Below are 11822 nucleotides of genomic sequence, written 5' to 3'. Positions count from 1 at the left end.
CCTGATTCATATTAGCCCGATTTAATGAATTGGAAGAAAGCATACGTCTTCATATGCACCTCAATTTGGCCCATTCACTTTTCACACTTCCTCCTTTTGTTTTTTATCTTTCACACTTTTGACTTTCTTTATTCATCCAAATAGCAAACTCATCACCACTCAACCTGACCAACTCGGCTATGTCCCCGTGCTGCAGTTCTCTGTCTTATCTAGATCATTTGCAATTGAATGGAATAGATCCCTTTTGGACAAAGTGGATTCACCTGCTGCTGCAGTGACCACAGGTGTGATAACATCTAGAATTGGCATCTGGTGCGATCTCTCCGCTTCCACTCCAAAGAAAGTTACCTGTTTATTCCTATCATGCATTGGTTTTTGGGGTTTTCTTTGAGTAATGATGATCTCTTTAGTAGTCTGTTGGCGCCCTCTCCTGGAGGAATAGTTTGCTTGCTCTTGGACATTCTAAAAGAGAGGTCATGATAGACATTGAGCTTCTGAGCTCAATTGGGGACAGTCATGGGTGATGAATGTTTGCAACCTACTGCGAAGCCTCATACCGCAATATAAGGAACGTCAAATACTAAGAAAGGGCGGCCTATGAAAGAATTACTACTTTCAATAAGTACACTTAAACGGCTAATTGGGAATAGAAAAACTGTAAAAAGCCCTCTGAGAAAGCCCCCCTCTAACCTTTGATAGTAAGCTTTTCTGTAGTCTGCCTGTTGATGTATTTTCCGTTTGAACTGTGCACAACATGAAGAGACGGAACACTGGCGGCTTGTCACAATGCCCCCCGATGACATCACAATAGCGCTGCTGCCTAGAAAACAAGCTGCGCAGAAGAAGTTGTTCTTTGGGTGGGAGGGTGGGCTAGTGGAAGGAGGGGGCAATCTCTTTTTTTCCCGGGTGGTAGGGGGATGACAGGAGAAGGGAAGCGGGTGGTGAGAAAGGTACAGAGGGCAGGGTTTGGGGGCTGGGAAGGAAAGGGAAAAGATTAGGGTTTGGGGATGATGAAAGGGCTTTCTACGGGTAAGGATGGCAAAGGGTGGCAGTGACGGAAAGTCAGGCAACCTGTCCTGTCCGTCTTTTTGTATCGTGAATTGGAAAGACTGCAAGGGGGAGGGGAGTTGCTTGCGCCCTAAAGGAGGAGTTATTCAGATTCATTGCAGTGGGCGGCGGCTGCAAAACGCACCATTCTTCTTGTTTTGGCTCTGCAAAGCAGCCTTTTCAAGGGTTGGCTTGGGTGACAAAATGTCTTGTGTAGGCGTGGGTTTGTCTCCCTCTCGCTCTCTCTCCCTAAGATGTGTCCGGCATAGGCCAGGGTGCCACTCGAGGCCCAAACCAATTCTGGTTATCGCTTCTCGGCCTTTTGGCTAAGATCAAGTGTAGTATCTGTTCTTATCAGTTTAATATCTGATACGTCCCCTATCTGGGGACCATATATTAAATGGATTTTTAGAACAGGGAGATGGAAAAAGAGCTTGCTCTGTCCACTCCACGCATTGACCTGGTATTGCAGTACCTCCAGGAACGGTGCACCCCTTCTTAACCCAGTTTCCAAAAGCAGAACTCAATTCACCTGATTCATATTAGCCCGATTTAATGAATTGGAAGAAAGCATACGTCTTCATATGCACCTCAATTTGGCCCATTCACTTTTCACACTTCCTCCTTTTGTTTTTTATCTTTCACACTTTTGACTTTCTTTATTCATCCAAATAGCAAACTCATCACCACTCAACCTGACCAACTCGGCTATGTCCCCGTGCTGCAGTTCTCTGTCTTATCTAGATCATTTGCAATTGAATGGAATAGATCCCTTTTGGACAAAGTGGATTCACCTGCTGCTGCAGTGACCACAGGTGTGATAACATCTAGAATTGGCATCTGGTGCGATCTCTCCGCTTCCACTCCAAAGAAAGTTACCTGTTTATTCCTATCATGCATTGGTTTTTGGGGTTTTCTTTGAGTAATGATGATCTCTTTAGTAGTCTGTTGGCGCCCTCTCCTGGAGGAATAGTTTGCTTGCTCTTGGACATTCTAAAAGAGAGGTCATGATAGACATTGAGCTTCTGAGCTCAATTGGGGACAGTCATGGGTGATGAATGTTTGCAACCTACTGCGAAGCCTCATACCGCAATATAAGGAACGTCAAATACTAAGAAAGGGCGGCCTATGAAAGAATTACTACTTTCAATAAGTACACTTAAACGGCTAATTGGGAATAGAAAAACTGTAAAAAGCCCTCTGAGAAAGCCCCCCTCTAACCTTTGATAGTAAGCTTTTCTGTAGTCTGCCTGTTGATGTATTTTCCGTTTGAACTGTGCACAACATGAAGAGACGGAACACTGGCGGCTTGTCACAATGCCCCCCGATGACATCACAATAGCGCTGCTGCCTAGAAAACAAGCTGCGCAGAAGAAGTTGTTCTTTGGGTGGGAGGGTGGGCTAGTGGAAGGAGGGGGCAATCTCTTTTTTTCCCGGGTGGTAGGGGGATGACAGGAGAAGGGAAGCGGGTGGTGAGAAAGGTACAGAGGGCAGGGTTTGGGGGCTGGGAAGGAAAGGGAAAAGATTAGGGTTTGGGGATGATGAAAGGGCTTTCTACGGGTAAGGATGGCAAAGGGTGGCAGTGACGGAAAGTCAGGCAACCTGTCCTGTCCGTCTTTTTGTATCGTGAATTGGAAAGACTGCAAGGGGGAGGGGAGTTGCTTGCGCCCTAAAGGAGGAGTTATTCAGATTCATTGCAGTGGGCGGCGGCTGCAAAACGCACCATTCTTCTTGTTTTGGCTCTGCAAAGCAGCCTTTTCAAGGGTTGGCTTGGGTGACAAAATGTCTTGTGTAGGCGTGGGTTTGTCTCCCTCTCGCTCTCTCTCCCTAAGATGTGTCCGGCATAGGCCAGGGTGCCACTCGAGGCCCAAACCAATTCTGGTTATCGCTTCTCGGCCTTTTGGCTAAGATCAAGTGTAGTATCTGTTCTTATCAGTTTAATATCTGATACGTCCCCTATCTGGGGACCATATATTAAATGGATTTTTAGAACAGGGAGATGGAAAAAGAGCTTGCTCTGTCCACTCCACGCATTGACCTGGTATTGCAGTACCTCCAGGAACGGTGCACCCCTTCTTAACCCAGTTTCCAAAAGCAGAACTCAATTCACCTGATTCATATTAGCCCGATTTAATGAATTGGAAGAAAGCATACGTCTTCATATGCACCTCAATTTGGCCCATTCACTTTTCACACTTCCTCCTTTTGTTTTTTATCTTTCACACTTTTGACTTTCTTTATTCATCCAAATAGCAAACTCATCACCACTCAACCTGACCAACTCGGCTATGTCCCCGTGCTGCAGTTCTCTGTCTTATCTAGATCATTTGCAATTGAATGGAATAGATCCCTTTTGGACAAAGTGGATTCACCTGCTGCTGCAGTGACCACAGGTGTGATAACATCTAGAATTGGCATCTGGTGCGATCTCTCCGCTTCCACTCCAAAGAAAGTTACCTGTTTATTCCTATCATGCATTGGTTTTTGGGGTTTTCTTTGAGTAATGATGATCTCTTTAGTAGTCTGTTGGCGCCCTCTCCTGGAGGAATAGTTTGCTTGCTCTTGGACATTCTAAAAGAGAGGTCATGATAGACATTGAGCTTCTGAGCTCAATTGGGGACAGTCATGGGTGATGAATGTTTGCAACCTACTGCGAAGCCTCATACCGCAATATAAGGAACGTCAAATACTAAGAAAGGGCGGCCTATGAAAGAATTACTACTTTCAATAAGTACACTTAAACGGCTAATTGGGAATAGAAAAACTGTAAAAAGCCCTCTGAGAAAGCCCCCCTCTAACCTTTGATAGTAAGCTTTTCTGTAGTCTGCCTGTTGATGTATTTTCCGTTTGAACTGTGCACAACATGAAGAGACGGAACACTGGCGGCTTGTCACAATGCCCCCCGATGACATCACAATAGCGCTGCTGCCTAGAAAACAAGCTGCGCAGAAGAAGTTGTTCTTTGGGTGGGAGGGTGGGCTAGTGGAAGGAGGGGGCAATCTCTTTTTTTCCCGGGTGGTAGGGGGATGACAGGAGAAGGGAAGCGGGTGGTGAGAAAGGTACAGAGGGCAGGGTTTGGGGGCTGGGAAGGAAAGGGAAAAGATTAGGGTTTGGGGATGATGAAAGGGCTTTCTACGGGTAAGGATGGCAAAGGGTGGCAGTGACGGAAAGTCAGGCAACCTGTCCTGTCCGTCTTTTTGTATCGTGAATTGGAAAGACTGCAAGGGGGAGGGGAGTTGCTTGCGCCCTAAAGGAGGAGTTATTCAGATTCATTGCAGTGGGCGGCGGCTGCAAAACGCACCATTCTTCTTGTTTTGGCTCTGCAAAGCAGCACTTTTCAAGGGTTGGCTTGGGTGACAAAATGTCTTGTGTAGGCGTGGGTTTGTCTCCCTCTCGCTCTCTCTCCCTAAGATGTGTCCGGCATAGGCCAGGGTGCCACTCGAGGCCCAAACCAATTCTGGTTATCGCTTCTCGGCCTTTTGGCTAAGATCAAGTGTAGTATCTGTTCTTATCAGTTTAATATCTGATACGTCCCCTATCTGGGGACCATATATTAAATGGATTTTTAGAACAGGGAGATGGAAAAAGAGCTTGCTCTGTCCACTCCACGCATTGACCTGGTATTGCAGTACCTCCAGGAACGGTGCACCCCTTCTTAACCCAGTTTCCAAAAGCAGAACTCAATTCACCTGATTCATATTAGCCCGATTTAATGAATTGGAAGAAAGCATACGTCTTCATATGCACCTCAATTTGGCCCATTCACTTTTCACACTTCCTCCTTTTGTTTTTTATCTTTCACACTTTTGACTTTCTTTATTCATCCAAATAGCAAACTCATCACCACTCAACCTGACCAACTCGGCTATGTCCCCGTGCTGCAGTTCTCTGTCTTATCTAGATCATTTGCAATTGAATGGAATAGATCCCTTTTGGACAAAGTGGATTCACCTGCTGCTGCAGTGACCACAGGTGTGATAACATCTAGAATTGGCATCTGGTGCGATCTCTCCGCTTCCACTCCAAAGAAAGTTACCTGTTTATTCCTATCATGCATTGGTTTTTGGGGTTTTCTTTGAGTAATGATGATCTCTTTAGTAGTCTGTTGGCGCCCTCTCCTGGAGGAATAGTTTGCTTGCTCTTGGACATTCTAAAAGAGAGGTCATGATAGACATTGAGCTTCTGAGCTCAATTGGGGACAGTCATGGGTGATGAATGTTTGCAACCTACTGCGAAGCCTCATACCGCAATATAAGGAACGTCAAATACTAAGAAAGGGCGGCCTATGAAAGAATTACTACTTTCAATAAGTACACTTAAACGGCTAATTGGGAATAGAAAAACTGTAAAAAGCCCTCTGAGAAAGCCCCCCTCTAACCTTTGATAGTAAGCTTTTCTGTAGTCTGCCTGTTGATGTATTTTCCGTTTGAACTGTGCACAACATGAAGAGACGGAACACTGGCGGCTTGTCACAATGCCCCCCGATGACATCACAATAGCGCTGCTGCCTAGAAAACAAGCTGCGCAGAAGAAGTTGTTCTTTGGGTGGGAGGGTGGGCTAGTGGAAGGAGGGGGCAATCTCTTTTTTTCCCGGGTGGTAGGGGGATGACAGGAGAAGGGAAGCGGGTGGTGAGAAAGGTACAGAGGGCAGGGTTTGGGGGCTGGGAAGGAAAGGGAAAAGATTAGGGTTTGGGGATGATGAAAGGGCTTTCTACGGGTAAGGATGGCAAAGGGTGGCAGTGACGGAAAGTCAGGCAACCTGTCCTGTCCGTCTTTTTGTATCGTGAATTGGAAAGACTGCAAGGGGGAGGGGAGTTGCTTGCGCCCTAAAGGAGGAGTTATTCAGATTCATTGCAGTGGGCGGCGGCTGCAAAACGCACCATTCTTCTTGTTTTGGCTCTGCAAAGCAGCCTTTTCAAGGGTTGGCTTGGGTGACAAAATGTCTTGTGTAGGCGTGGGTTTGTCTCCCTCTCGCTCTCTCTCCCTAAGATGTGTCCGGCATAGGCCAGGGTGCCACTCGAGGCCCAAACCAATTCTGGTTATCGCTTCTCGGCCTTTTGGCTAAGATCAAGTGTAGTATCTGTTCTTATCAGTTTAATATCTGATACGTCCCCTATCTGGGGACCATATATTAAATGGATTTTTAGAACAGGGAGATGGAAAAAGAGCTTGCTCTGTCCACTCCACGCATTGACCTGGTATTGCAGTACCTCCAGGAACGGTGCACCCCTTCTTAACCCAGTTTCCAAAAGCAGAACTCAATTCACCTGATTCATATTAGCCCGATTTAATGAATTGGAAGAAAGCATACGTCTTCATATGCACCTCAATTTGGCCCATTCACTTTTCACACTTCCTCCTTTTGTTTTTTATCTTTCACACTTTTGACTTTCTTTATTCATCCAAATAGCAAACTCATCACCACTCAACCTGACCAACTCGGCTATGTCCCCGTGCTGCAGTTCTCTGTCTTATCTAGATCATTTGCAATTGAATGGAATAGATCCCTTTTGGACAAAGTGGATTCACCTGCTGCTGCAGTGACCACAGGTGTGATAACATCTAGAATTGGCATCTGGTGCGATCTCTCCGCTTCCACTCCAAAGAAAGTTACCTGTTTATTCCTATCATGCATTGGTTTTTGGGGTTTTCTTTGAGTAATGATGATCTCTTTAGTAGTCTGTTGGCGCCCTCTCCTGGAGGAATAGTTTGCTTGCTCTTGGACATTCTAAAAGAGAGGTCATGATAGACATTGAGCTTCTGAGCTCAATTGGGGACAGTCATGGGTGATGAATGTTTGCAACCTACTGCGAAGCCTCATACCGCAATATAAGGAACGTCAAATACTAAGAAAGGGCGGCCTATGAAAGAATTACTACTTTCAATAAGTACACTTAAACGGCTAATTGGGAATAGAAAAACTGTAAAAAGCCCTCTGAGAAAGCCCCCCTCTAACCTTTGATAGTAAGCTTTTCTGTAGTCTGCCTGTTGATGTATTTTCCGTTTGAACTGTGCACAACATGAAGAGACGGAACACTGGCGGCTTGTCACAATGCCCCCCGATGACATCACAATAGCGCTGCTGCCTAGAAAACAAGCTGCGCAGAAGAAGTTGTTCTTTGGGTGGGAGGGTGGGCTAGTGGAAGGAGGGGGCAATCTCTTTTTTTCCCGGGTGGTAGGGGGATGACAGGAGAAGGGAAGCGGGTGGTGAGAAAGGTACAGAGGGCAGGGTTTGGGGGCTGGGAAGGAAAGGGAAAAGATTAGGGTTTGGGGATGATGAAAGGGCTTTCTACGGGTAAGGATGGCAAAGGGTGGCAGTGACGGAAAGTCAGGCAACCTGTCCTGTCCGTCTTTTTGTATCGTGAATTGGAAAGACTGCAAGGGGGAGGGGAGTTGCTTGCGCCCTAAAGGAGGAGTTATTCAGATTCATTGCAGTGGGCGGCGGCTGCAAAACGCACCATTCTTCTTGTTTTGGCTCTGCAAAGCAGCCTTTTCAAGGGTTGGCTTGGGTGACAAAATGTCTTGTGTAGGCGTGGGTTTGTCTCCCTCTCGCTCTCTCTCCCTAAGATGTGTCCGGCATAGGCCAGGGTGCCACTCGAGGCCCAAACCAATTCTGGTTATCGCTTCTCGGCCTTTTGGCTAAGATCAAGTGTAGTATCTGTTCTTATCAGTTTAATATCTGATACGTCCCCTATCTGGGGACCATATATTAAATGGATTTTTAGAACAGGGAGATGGAAAAAGAGCTTGCTCTGTCCACTCCACGCATTGACCTGGTATTGCAGTACCTCCAGGAACGGTGCACCCCTTCTTAACCCAGTTTCCAAAAGCAGAACTCAATTCACCTGATTCATATTAGCCCGATTTAATGAATTGGAAGAAAGCATACGTCTTCATATGCACCTCAATTTGGCCCATTCACTTTTCACACTTCCTCCTTTTGTTTTTTATCTTTCACACTTTTGACTTTCTTTATTCATCCAAATAGCAAACTCATCACCACTCAACCTGACCAACTCGGCTATGTCCCCGTGCTGCAGTTCTCTGTCTTATCTAGATCATTTGCAATTGAATGGAATAGATCCCTTTTGGACAAAGTGGATTCACCTGCTGCTGCAGTGACCACAGGTGTGATAACATCTAGAATTGGCATCTGGTGCGATCTCTCCGCTTCCACTCCAAAGAAAGTTACCTGTTTATTCCTATCATGCATTGGTTTTTGGGGTTTTCTTTGAGTAATGATGATCTCTTTAGTAGTCTGTTGGCGCCCTCTCCTGGAGGAATAGTTTGCTTGCTCTTGGACATTCTAAAAGAGAGGTCATGATAGACATTGAGCTTCTGAGCTCAATTGGGGACAGTCATGGGTGATGAATGTTTGCAACCTACTGCGAAGCCTCATACCGCAATATAAGGAACGTCAAATACTAAGAAAGGGCGGCCTATGAAAGAATTACTACTTTCAATAAGTACACTTAAACGGCTAATTGGGAATAGAAAAACTGTAAAAAGCCCTCTGAGAAAGCCCCCCTCTAACCTTTGATAGTAAGCTTTTCTGTAGTCTGCCTGTTGATGTATTTTCCGTTTGAACTGTGCACAACATGAAGAGACGGAACACTGGCGGCTTGTCACAATGCCCCCCGATGACATCACAATAGCGCTGCTGCCTAGAAAACAAGCTGCGCAGAAGAAGTTGTTCTTTGGGTGGGAGGGTGGGCTAGTGGAAGGAGGGGGCAATCTCTTTTTTTCCCGGGTGGTAGGGGGATGACAGGAGAAGGGAAGCGGGTGGTGAGAAAGGTACAGAGGGCAGGGTTTGGGGGCTGGGAAGGAAAGGGAAAAGATTAGGGTTTGGGGATGATGAAAGGGCTTTCTACGGGTAAGGATGGCAAAGGGTGGCAGTGACGGAAAGTCAGGCAACCTGTCCTGTCCGTCTTTTTGTATCGTGAATTGGAAAGACTGCAAGGGGGAGGGGAGTTGCTTGCGCCCTAAAGGAGGAGTTATTCAGATTCATTGCAGTGGGCGGCGGCTGCAAAACGCACCATTCTTCTTGTTTTGGCTCTGCAAAGCAGCCTTTTCAAGGGTTGGCTTGGGTGACAAAATGTCTTGTGTAGGCGTGGGTTTGTCTCCCTCTCGCTCTCTCTCCCTAAGATGTGTCCGGCATAGGCCAGGGTGCCACTCGAGGCCCAAACCAATTCTGGTTATCGCTTCTCGGCCTTTTGGCTAAGATCAAGTGTAGTATCTGTTCTTATCAGTTTAATATCTGATACGTCCCCTATCTGGGGACCATATATTAAATGGATTTTTAGAACAGGGAGATGGAAAAAGAGCTTGCTCTGTCCACTCCACGCATTGACCTGGTATTGCAGTACCTCCAGGAACGGTGCACCCCTTCTTAACCCAGTTTCCAAAAGCAGAACTCAATTCACCTGATTCATATTAGCCCGATTTAATGAATTGGAAGAAAGCATACGTCTTCATATGCACCTCAATTTGGCCCATTCACTTTTCACACTTCCTCCTTTTGTTTTTTATCTTTCACACTTTTGACTTTCTTTATTCATCCAAATAGCAAACTCATCACCACTCAACCTGACCAACTCGGCTATGTCCCCGTGCTGCAGTTCTCTGTCTTATCTAGATCATTTGCAATTGAATGGAATAGATCCCTTTTGGACAAAGTGGATTCACCTGCTGCTGCAGTGACCACAGGTGTGATAACATCTAGAATTGGCATCTGGTGCGATCTCTCCGCTTCCACTCCAAAGAAAGTTACCTGTTTATTCCTATCATGCATTGGTTTTTGGGGTTTTCTTTGAGTAATGATGATCTCTTTAGTAGTCTGTTGGCGCCCTCTCCTGGAGGAATAGTTTGCTTGCTCTTGGACATTCTAAAAGAGAGGTCATGATAGACATTGAGCTTCTGAGCTCAATTGGGGACAGTCATGGGTGATGAATGTTTGCAACCTACTGCGAAGCCTCATACCGCAATATAAGGAACGTCAAATACTAAGAAAGGGCGGCCTATGAAAGAATTACTACTTTCAATAAGTACACTTAAACGGCTAATTGGGAATAGAAAAACTGTAAAAAGCCCTCTGAGAAAGCCCCCCTCTAACCTTTGATAGTAAGCTTTTCTGTAGTCTGCCTGTTGATGTATTTTCCGTTTGAACTGTGCACAACATGAAGAGACGGAACACTGGCGGCTTGTCACAATGCCCCCCGATGACATCACAATAGCGCTGCTGCCTAGAAAACAAGCTGCGCAGAAGAAGTTGTTCTTTGGGTGGGAGGGTGGGCTAGTGGAAGGAGGGGGCAATCTCTTTTTTTCCCGGGTGGTAGGGGGATGACAGGAGAAGGGAAGCGGGTGGTGAGAAAGGTACAGAGGGCAGGGTTTGGGGGCTGGGAAGGAAAGGGAAAAGATTAGGGTTTGGGGATGATGAAAGGGCTTTCTACGGGTAAGGATGGCAAAGGGTGGCAGTGACGGAAAGTCAGGCAACCTGTCCTGTCCGTCTTTTTGTATCGTGAATTGGAAAGACTGCAAGGGGGAGGGGAGTTGCTTGCGCCCTAAAGGAGGAGTTATTCAGATTCATTGCAGTGGGCGGCGGCTGCAAAACGCACCATTCTTCTTGTTTTGGCTCTGCAAAGCAGCCTTTTCAAGGGTTGGCTTGGGTGACAAAATGTCTTGTGTAGGCGTGGGTTTGTCTCCCTCTCGCTCTCTCTCCCTAAGATGTGTCCGGCATAGGCCAGGGTGCCACTCGAGGCCCAAACCAATTCTGGTTATCGCTTCTCGGCCTTTTGGCTAAGATCAAGTGTAGTATCTGTTCTTATCAGTTTAATATCTGATACGTCCCCTATCTGGGGACCATATATTAAATGGATTTTTAGAACAGGGAGATGGAAAAAGAGCTTGCTCTGTCCACTCCACGCATTGACCTGGTATTGCAGTACCTCCAGGAACGGTGCACCCCTTCTTAACCCAGTTTCCAAAAGCAGAACTCAATTCACCTGATTCATATTAGCCCGATTTAATGAATTGGAAGAAAGCATACGTCTTCATATGCACCTCAATTTGGCCCATTCACTTTTCACACTTCCTCCTTTTGTTTTTTATCTTTCACACTTTTGACTTTCTTTATTCATCCAAATAGCAAACTCATCACCACTCAACCTGACCAACTCGGCTATGTCCCCGTGCTGCAGTTCTCTGTCTTATCTAGATCATTTGCAATTGAATGGAATAGATCCCTTTTGGACAAAGTGGATTCACCTGCTGCTGCAGTGACCACAGGTGTGATAACATCTAGAATTGGCATCTGGTGCGATCTCTCCGCTTCCACTCCAAAGAAAGTTACCTGTTTATTCCTATCATGCATTGGTTTTTGGGGTTTTCTTTGAGTAATGATGATCTCTTTAGTAGTCTGTTGGCGCCCTCTCCTGGAGGAATAGTTTGCTTGCTCTTGGACATTCTAAAAGAGAGGTCATGATAGACATTGAGCTTCTGAGCTCAATTGGGGACAGTCATGGGTGATGAATGTTTGCAACCTACTGCGAAGCCTCATACCGCAATATAAGGAACGTCAAATACTAAGAAAGGGCGGCCTATGAAAGAATTACTACTTTCAATAAGTACACTTAAACGGCTAATTGGGAATAGAAAAACTGTAAAAAGCCCTCTGAGAAAGCCCCCCTCTAACCTTTGATAGTAAGCTTTTCTGTAGTCTGCCTGTTGATGTATTTTCCGTTTGAACTGTGCACAACATGAAGAGACGGAACACTGGC

At 46.0% G+C, this 11822-nt stretch overlaps 7 non-coding genes across 7 annotated transcripts; all 7 read left to right on the top strand.

Moving 5' to 3' along the window:
• The first annotated feature begins 1353 nt into the window (after positions 1-1353).
• Positions 1354-1544, top strand: LOC142274931 (U2 spliceosomal RNA). The gene has a single exon (XR_012739154.1). It is a non-coding gene; the product is annotated as a U2 spliceosomal RNA (small nuclear RNA).
• A 1387-nt stretch (positions 1545-2931) lies between these two features.
• Positions 2932-3122, top strand: LOC142274930 (U2 spliceosomal RNA). Its single transcript, XR_012739153.1, has one exon. It is a non-coding gene; the product is annotated as a U2 spliceosomal RNA (small nuclear RNA).
• A 1388-nt stretch (positions 3123-4510) lies between these two features.
• On the top strand, positions 4511-4701 carry LOC142274928 (U2 spliceosomal RNA). Its single transcript, XR_012739152.1, has one exon. It is a non-coding gene; the product is annotated as a U2 spliceosomal RNA (small nuclear RNA).
• Positions 4702-6088: 1387 nt separating this feature from the next.
• LOC142274927 (U2 spliceosomal RNA) lies at positions 6089-6279 on the top strand. The gene has a single exon (XR_012739151.1). It is a non-coding gene; the product is annotated as a U2 spliceosomal RNA (small nuclear RNA).
• Positions 6280-7666: 1387 nt separating this feature from the next.
• Positions 7667-7857, top strand: LOC142274926 (U2 spliceosomal RNA). The gene has a single exon (XR_012739150.1). It is a non-coding gene; the product is annotated as a U2 spliceosomal RNA (small nuclear RNA).
• A 1387-nt stretch (positions 7858-9244) lies between these two features.
• On the top strand, positions 9245-9435 carry LOC142274925 (U2 spliceosomal RNA). Its single transcript, XR_012739149.1, has one exon. It is a non-coding gene; the product is annotated as a U2 spliceosomal RNA (small nuclear RNA).
• A 1387-nt stretch (positions 9436-10822) lies between these two features.
• Positions 10823-11013, top strand: LOC142274924 (U2 spliceosomal RNA). Its single transcript, XR_012739148.1, has one exon. It is a non-coding gene; the product is annotated as a U2 spliceosomal RNA (small nuclear RNA).
• Positions 11014-11822: the final 809 nt, after the last annotated feature.

Source organism: Anomaloglossus baeobatrachus, unplaced genomic scaffold (assembly GCF_048569485.1).
Source record: "Anomaloglossus baeobatrachus isolate aAnoBae1 unplaced genomic scaffold, aAnoBae1.hap1 Scaffold_3809, whole genome shotgun sequence".
Lineage (NCBI taxonomy): Eukaryota > Metazoa > Chordata > Amphibia > Anura > Aromobatidae > Anomaloglossus > Anomaloglossus baeobatrachus.
The sequence above is the reverse complement of the archived record's forward strand: the minus strand, read 5'-3'. Positions and strand labels throughout refer to the sequence as shown.